This window comes from Pteronotus mesoamericanus, unplaced genomic scaffold (genome assembly GCF_021234165.1).
Source record: "Pteronotus mesoamericanus isolate MK-2021 breed Mesoamerican mustached bat unplaced genomic scaffold, CSHL_Meso_final contig_35, whole genome shotgun sequence".
Classification (NCBI taxonomy): Eukaryota; Metazoa; Chordata; class Mammalia; order Chiroptera; family Mormoopidae; genus Pteronotus; species Pteronotus mesoamericanus.
Window position 1 is genome coordinate 120,525 of NW_026555139.1, and position 8,195 is coordinate 128,719.

Sequence of the window (8,195 nt, forward strand, 5' to 3'; positions counted from 1 at the left end):
ACAGGAAGTATTTTTCTCCAACCACAAGGGCTAGAAACTAGAAACTAGCCTCAAGGAAAAAACTCAAAAACAATCAAACTCATGGAGACTGAATAGCATGCTATTAAACAATGAATGGGTCAATAATGAGATCAAAGAAAAATAAAAAAGTTTCTGGATACAAATGAAAATGAAAATACAGCAGTCCAAAACCTATAGGAATCAGAGAAGACAGTCCTGAGAGGGAAGTTTATAGCAATACAGGCCTACCTAAAAAGGATAGAAACATTTCAAATAAACAACCTAACTCCACGTCTACAAGAATTGGAGGAACAACAACAAAGAACAGAGTGAGTAGAAGAAAGGAAATAATCAAGATCACAGCAGAATTAAATGACATAGAAGTTAAAAACACATTTTAGAGGATCAATAAATCCAGGTGCTGTTTCTTTGAAAAGATTTAAAAAATCAACAAGTCTTTTAGGAGACTCAACAAGAAAAAAGAGAGAGGATCCAAAAAAATGAAATAAGAAATGAAAGAGACATAATTACAACCAATACATTTGTATGTACAGAAATACAAATGATTATAAGAAATTACTACAAACAGCTATGTGCCAAGAATATTGAAAACCTGGCCAAAAAGGACAAATTTCTGGAAATAATAAACTCTTCCAAAACTGAATAAAGACGAAACAAAAAACCTAAACAAGCTGATAAGAGTTAGTGAAATTGTAGCAGTAATAAAAAAAAGAAAGAAAAAGAAAAACTCCCAGCACACAAAATCCCTTGACTGGATGTTTTCACAGGAGAATTTTATAAAACATTTAAGGAAGATCTAACCCCTATCCTTCTCATATTATTCCAAAAAATCCAAGAAGAAGGAAGACTCCCAAACTCTTTTTATGAGGCCATCATCATGCAAATCCCAAAGCCAGATAAAGACACAACAAAGAAAGAAAACTATAGGCAATATCACTGATGAACATACACTAAAGTCCTCAAGAAAATATTGGCAGACCACATACAACAAAACATTAAAAACATCACACACAATGATAAAGTGGAATTCCTATAAGGGATGCAAGGATGATACAATATTCACAAATCAATACATGTAATACATCACATAAACAAAAGGAGAGACAAAAATCACGTGATCATATCAATAGATGTGGAAAAAGCATATGATACAGTACAGCACCCATTTATGATAAAAATTCTCAACAAAGTGGGAGTAGAGGGAGCATATTTCAACATAATAAAGGCCATATGTGAAAAACCTACAGCCAACCTCATTCTCAATGGGCAAAAACTGAAAGCTTTCCCACTAAGATCAGGAACAAGACAAGCATGTCCACTTTCACTACTTCTTTTCAACATTGTGTTGTTGAAAGTCCTAGCCACAGCAATCAAACAAGAAAAAGAAAAAAAAAAGCATCCACATTGAAAAGGAAGAAGTAAAACCGTCATTGTTTGCAGATGACATGGTAGTGTACATAGAAAATCCTGTAGACTCCACCAAAAAACCATTCAACCTGGTAAGTGAATTTGGCAAAACAGCAGGATACAAAGTCAATATTCAGAAATCAAAGGTGTTTTTTACACCAAAAATGAAATATCAGAAGCAGAAATCAGGAAAAAATCCCCTTGGCTATAGCAACAAGAAAAACAAAGTACCTAGGAATAAACGTAACCAAGGAGGTAAAAAGATATTTACTCAGAAAAGCACACAACACTGAAGAAAGAAATTAAGGAAGACACAAATAAATGGAAGCACATACCGTGTTCATGGATTGGAAGAATTAACATCATCAAAATGTCCATGCTACCCAAAGCAATTTATAAATTCAGCGCAATCCTCATTAAAATACCAATGACATATTTCACAGATATAAAACAAACATTTCAAAAATTTGTATGGAATCCTAAATGACACTGAATAGCTGTGGTAATTTTAAGAAAGAAAAACTGAGGAGGAGGGTTTGCAATATCTGACATCAAACTATATTACAAGGCCACTGTAATCAAAGCAGTCTGGTACTGGCATAAGAACAGGCACATAGATCAATGGAACAGATTAAGACAGCCCAGAAACAAATGCCTGTCTCTATGGTCAATTAATATTAAACAAAGCAGGCAAGAGCATAAAATGGAGTAAAAGTAGCCTTTTCAACAAATGGTGGTGGGACATCAGGACACTACATGCAAAAACATGAAACTCGACAACCAACTTACACCATACACAAAAATAAACTCAAGATGGATAAAAGACTTAAACAGAAGTCATGACACCATGAAATTCCTAGAGGAGAACATAGACAGGAAAATTTCAGATATGCTATATGGCAATATTTTCACCGATATGTCCTCTAGAGCAAGGGACATAAAGGAAAGAATAAACAACTGGGACTTCATCAAAATAAAACCTTCTACATGGCTAAAAAAAAAATCAGCAAAATGAAAAAAGAACCAATCCTATGGGAAAATATACTTGTCTATGATACCTCAGACAAGGGTTTGATCTCCAAAATATATAAAGAACTCACATGACTCCACTCTAGGAAAACAAACAATACAATTAAAAAATAGGCAACATTCCTGAACAGCCACTTCTCCAGGAAGGATATACAGAGGGCACAGAGACATATGAAAGGATGCTCAGCATCACTAGCCTTCAGAGAGATGAAAATTAAAACCGAATGAGATACCACTTCAAACTGGTCAGAATGGCCATCATAAAAAAATCAAACAACAAGTGCTGGTGAAGTTATGGAGAAAAGTGAACTGTAGCACATTGTTGAGGGGAGGTGCAGCCATTGTAGAGAACAGATTGGATTTTCCTCAAAAAGCTAAAAATGAAACTACCTTTTGACCTGGCAATGCAACTGCTGGAGTTATACCCTAAGAATCCTGAAACACCAATTCAAAAGGACCTGTGCACCCCAATGTTCATAGCAGCACAATTTACAATAACCAAGTGCCAGAAGCAAACTAAGTGCCCTTCAGTAAGTGAGTGTATCAAAAAAACTGGTACACTTACACCATAGAATACTACACAGCAGAAAGGAAGAAGGAGCTCCTACCCTTCACCATGGCATGGATGGAACTGTAGAGCATTATGCTAAATTAAATAAGCCAGGCAGTGAAAGACAAATATCATACGATCTCACATATAAGTGGAACATAATCAACAAAACAAAGAAGTGAGCAAAGTAAAACCAGAGACACTGAAATAAAGAACAAACTGATGGTAACCAGAGGGGAGGAGGGAGGAAGATAACTGGGGTGGAAAGGGAGGTTTGTCAAGGAACATGTATGAAGGAGCTATGGACAAAGCCAAAGGAGGGTAGGATTGAGGGTGGTAGGTGGGGGTTGGTAGGGTATGGAACATTGTAGCAGGAAAATGAAGACAGCTCTACTTGAACAATAAAAAATGAAAATTAAAAATGACATTTGCTAAAGGTAAGTAAATAAATATCCATCAATAGGAAAATTTGTTTAATCTTGAATCCTCTGAGGATGAATTTTAATCCAGTTAGTTCATAGTAATTGCATTAATCACAGGGTTTCAAGAGCAGTACTCCTTTTAAAGGACAGATTTAAATGCTTATAATTTAAGTGTTGGAGGGTCCTGTAGTGGTTGCTGTCAGTGTGGTGAGGAGCTATGTGCCCCTCAACCTGAACCCTTCAGCTCTCAACTTCTGTGCCAACCTACCTTGTTCCTTGGGTACATGACCATCACCACCACATTCAAGGACATCAACCCCAACAGGAGCAATAGCTCCCGGATTTTTGTGGCCTCCTGCTGGCAGATCCAATTTTTCTTTAGGCTTTGATGAAACAACAAAACAACACAGGAGGAAAAACAAATGGCCTCTAGCATCTTTGGGACAATTGAGGAAAGTCCCCCTTCATGGGCCAAGTCAGCATGTGCCAAGTCTACTGGTGGCAGAAAAGATTTTGAGTTATCTGGACCCCAAAGAAGGAACTCTGTTTTTTTAAGATTTCATTTATTTATTTTTACAGAGAGGAAGAGAGGGTCAAAGAGAGGGAGGGAAACATCAATGTGTTGTTGCCTCTCACATGCCCCTAACTGAGGAGCTGACCTGCAACCCAGGCATGTGACCTGCCTGGGAATCGAGTTGGCAGCCCTTTGGTTCTCAGGCCTGCACTCCATCAACTGAGCCACACCCACTGGGGCAGAGGGAACTCTTTTGAAGCAAGCTCTGGAGACTTCTTAGATCTGAAGGTAGAAAGTGACATTCACAAAAAATGGGAACATAGACTTGCAGGCCAGCCTGGGGCAGAATGAGGAGAAGCCTATGCCCTCTGCCCCAGTGCCCAGCCTAGCAGAACCAGCCCCAGTACCACCCTGAAGAAACCCCCCTGATGACATGTCCAGCCTTGTCCTGGGTTAGCTCCAAATGTCCTGAGCTCTGTGATTTAGTTTGTTTTCTCCATGCTTGTGAATTGCATATCTTGAGCTTGACTGTGTATCTTTTGAATTTGTTTCATTTACAAAGAAGCACTTTAAAAATTAAAAATAAAAAAACTAAATAAAAAAAGAATGTAAGTAGCCTAAGAGAGCTTTCAAACATGAAATGTAACAATATTTGCCTCAGAGGAATACCAGAAGAAGAAGAAAGGGAATGAGGGCTAGAAAGCCAGTTTGAAGACATAATGACATAAAACTTCCCTAATTGGTGAGGGAAAGAGTCATACAGGTTCAGGAAGCACAGAGAGTCCCAAACAAGATGAACCCAGATAGGCCTATACCAAGACACATCACATTTAAAATGGCAAAGTTTAAAGACAAAGAGAGAATCTTAAAGGTGGCAAAAGAGAAACAAGAATTTACCTACAAGGGAGCTCCAATAAAGTTATCACCTGATTTCTCAACAGATACACTACAGGCCAAAGGGACTAACATGAAATATTCCAAGTAGTAAAAAGCAAGTAACTGCAACCAAGACTATTCTATCTAACAAGGTCCTCATTTAAAATGGAAGGTGAAATAAAGAGCTTTCCAAAGAAGGGGAAAAGTATAAAGGAGTACATTACCAGCAAACCAGGATTGCAAGAGGTTCCAAAGGGATTTCTTTAAGAAGAAGAAATAGAGAAAGAAAGGAAACAGGTACAAAGGAGAAAAAATGGCAATGAATAGGTACCTATCAATAATAACCTTAAATGTAAATGGATATAATGCTTGAATAAAAATATATAGAGTAGCAGAATGGAAGAGAAAACATGACCTGCATATATGCTGTCTACAAGACACCCACCTAAGAAAATAAGACTTACATGGGTTGAAAGTGACAGGATGAAAAAATATTCCATGCAAATGGAGGTGGAAGAAAAGCCAGAGTAGTAACATTTTTATCTGAAAAATAGACTTCAAAATAAAGAACATGATAAGAGACAGAAAAGGTCACTACATAATACTTCAGGAATTAGTCCAACAAGAGGATATAACCTAGTAAACATATGCACCCAATAAAAGAGCACCTAAATATATAAAGAAGATCTTGGGGGACTTTAAGAAAGAAATTGACAGCACTACAGTCATTGTATAGGATTTTAACATCCCATTGTCAACAATGGACAGATAGATATTCCAGACACAAAATCAACAGGATATAGGGGCATTAAATAACACACTGGATAAAATAAAATTAATTGGTATTTACAGAACATTTCATTCCAAAGAAGCAGAATATATTTTCTTCTGAAATACACCTGGAACATTGTAAAAGACTGACCACATGTTAGGGCACAAAATAAGCCTTAAAAATTAAGAAAATTAAAGTCATATCAAGCATTTTCTTGGATCACAATGGCTTGAAACTAGAAATCAACCTCAAGAAAAAAAAACCCAAAAAACATTCAAATACATGGAAGATAAATAACATCTTATTAAATAATGAATGGGTTAACAATGAAATCAAGGAAGAAATCAAGAGTTACCTGAAAACAAATGAAAATGAACACACACCAATCCAAAACCTATGGAACACAGGGAAGGCAGTCCTGAGAGAGAAGTTCATAGCTATACAGACTTACCTAAATAAGACAGAAATATCTAAAATAAGTAACCTAACCTTACACCTAAAAAACTATAAAGACAAAACAAAGCCCATAGCAAGTAGAAGAAAAGAAATAAGATCAAAGCAGAAAGAAATGTCGTAGACTAAAAAATAAAATAAAATAAAATAGAAACAATATGAAAAAATCAATGAATGCAGGTGCTGGTTCTTTGGAAAGATAAACAAAATTGACAATCTTTAACCAGACTCATCAAGAAAAATAATGAAGACCAAATAATATGATATTAGAAATGAAAGAGAAGTAACAGTTGATCCCACAGAAATACAAAGGACTGTAAGAAATTACTATGAACATATTTTATGCCACAAAAATTGGACAACCTGGGTGAAATGGATACATTTCTAGAAATATATTCTTCCAAAACTGAATAGGAAAGAAGCAGAAAATCTGAAATGATCAATAACAACTAGTGAAATCAAAGCAGTAATCAAAACACTCCCAGCACACAAAAACCCTAGATCAGATGGCTTTGCAGGGAAATTTTTACCAATCATTAAAAGAAGAACTAACACCTATACTTCTAAAACCATTACATAAAGCTCAAGAAGATGAAAGACTGCCAAACTCTTTTTACAAGGCCAGTATTATCTTATCTTAGGATAATAAAGACATAAGAAAGAAAGAAACATACAGGTCAATATCACTGATGAATATAGACGCTAAAATCCTTAACAAAATATTAGTAAACAATATATACATTAGCAATACATTAAAAAGACCAGGCATCAGAAGTCCCATCCAGGAGAGGAGAGGCCTGGATGAATAAAGTCACTAGGAGGATAAAAAGGCAGCAAGTGGCATAGAGATGGCAGTGTACACCAGACGGGAAGCAGTTGCTGGCTGGGACAGTGCCAGAGAGGGAGCTGGGTGACAACTGGAGCTGGGAGAAGACATGGGATGTGACTGGCTGTGACCCTGATAGATTCTCCCCTGGTCAGAGTTGGACTGTGGAAAGCCGGGCAGTGGCTAGAAGTGGCAGTGTTACCAAAGGGGACTTTTTTCCAAAGGAGAACTGAGCTGCTGTGTAGGTTCTATGCACAGGCAGCGGCAGGGCTATCAAAGAAGGAGTGTAGCTGTGATTTGCTCCCACTGGGGAGCAAACCTCATGGATCGATCAAAGGCAGGCAGCAGGGGCTCAGAGAGGCAGTGGCACCCAAAGACGCTTTTTTCAAAAGGGGAACTCAGCCATCGTGCAAGGATCTCATGTATACAGGGGCCAAACCAATATCTAAGAGAGAAGACAGGATGCAATTTGCCCCCATTCAGTGCACCTCAAGGACTGATCAAAGGGGTGCAAAATGAGGTGAATTGCCTGTGCTGGCAGGGCGCAAATGCGTGGAGTGGACAGCGAAGGCAGCACAGTGCTCTGAGAGCATGAACTGGAAACTGAGCACCTGTGATTATTGTAGCCCAGACTGAGCCCCCATCCCTGTGGAACCACAGGAAAGGTAAAATGGAGCTCCACCACCATCTGCCTGCAGGATCCAGGAAGATCTATAAAACAGGTTGGGCAGGTTTTAAATCAGCAGGATGCTTTTTTCTTTCTTTCAAAAGTAAGGCAATAAGACCAGAGACTGCGAGAAAACCAGAGACAAATCCAGAAAGAAGTCAGAAGGCGAGACAAATTTCACTTTCTCTCCTTCAGAACTTACAAGTGTTTTTCATTTTTTATTTCTCTTCTTTTCATTTATTTAGGGTTTTGTTTTGTTTGTTTTTATTGTTTGATTTAATTTTTGTATTCTCCCTTTCATATTGCATTTTAATTTTTCTTCTTTCATTTGACTCATATTCCAAATAACACACTACTCTTGGTCTTTTATTTTTATTTTTTTATTCAGATTATATATTTCCTTTTTTTTTCTCATTAAACTGTTTTAATGGGTCTCAAAATTCTGTGACAGATTTTGGTCAAGTTGTTTCCATTAAAGAGTACTGATTTTAAAAACTAATAACTTAAAAACTGCCACACACAAAAAAACCAAATCGTCCACAAAACATTCTCCTTTCCTTCTGACGGTTTTACAATGCATTGTAATCATTAACCAGTCTTTTACTATTAAACTTAAGTGGCCAAATGAGACAACAGTTCTGAGACTGTTCTTCCACCA

The 8,195-nt window shown here is 37.2% G+C and overlaps 1 pseudogene; it reads left to right on the top strand.

Moving 5' to 3' along the window:
* The first annotated feature begins 3,713 nt into the window (after positions 1-3,713).
* LOC129073157 (jupiter microtubule associated homolog 1-like) lies at positions 3,714-4,400 on the top strand (annotated as a pseudogene).
* The last annotated feature ends 3,795 nt before the right edge of the window (positions 4,401-8,195 follow it).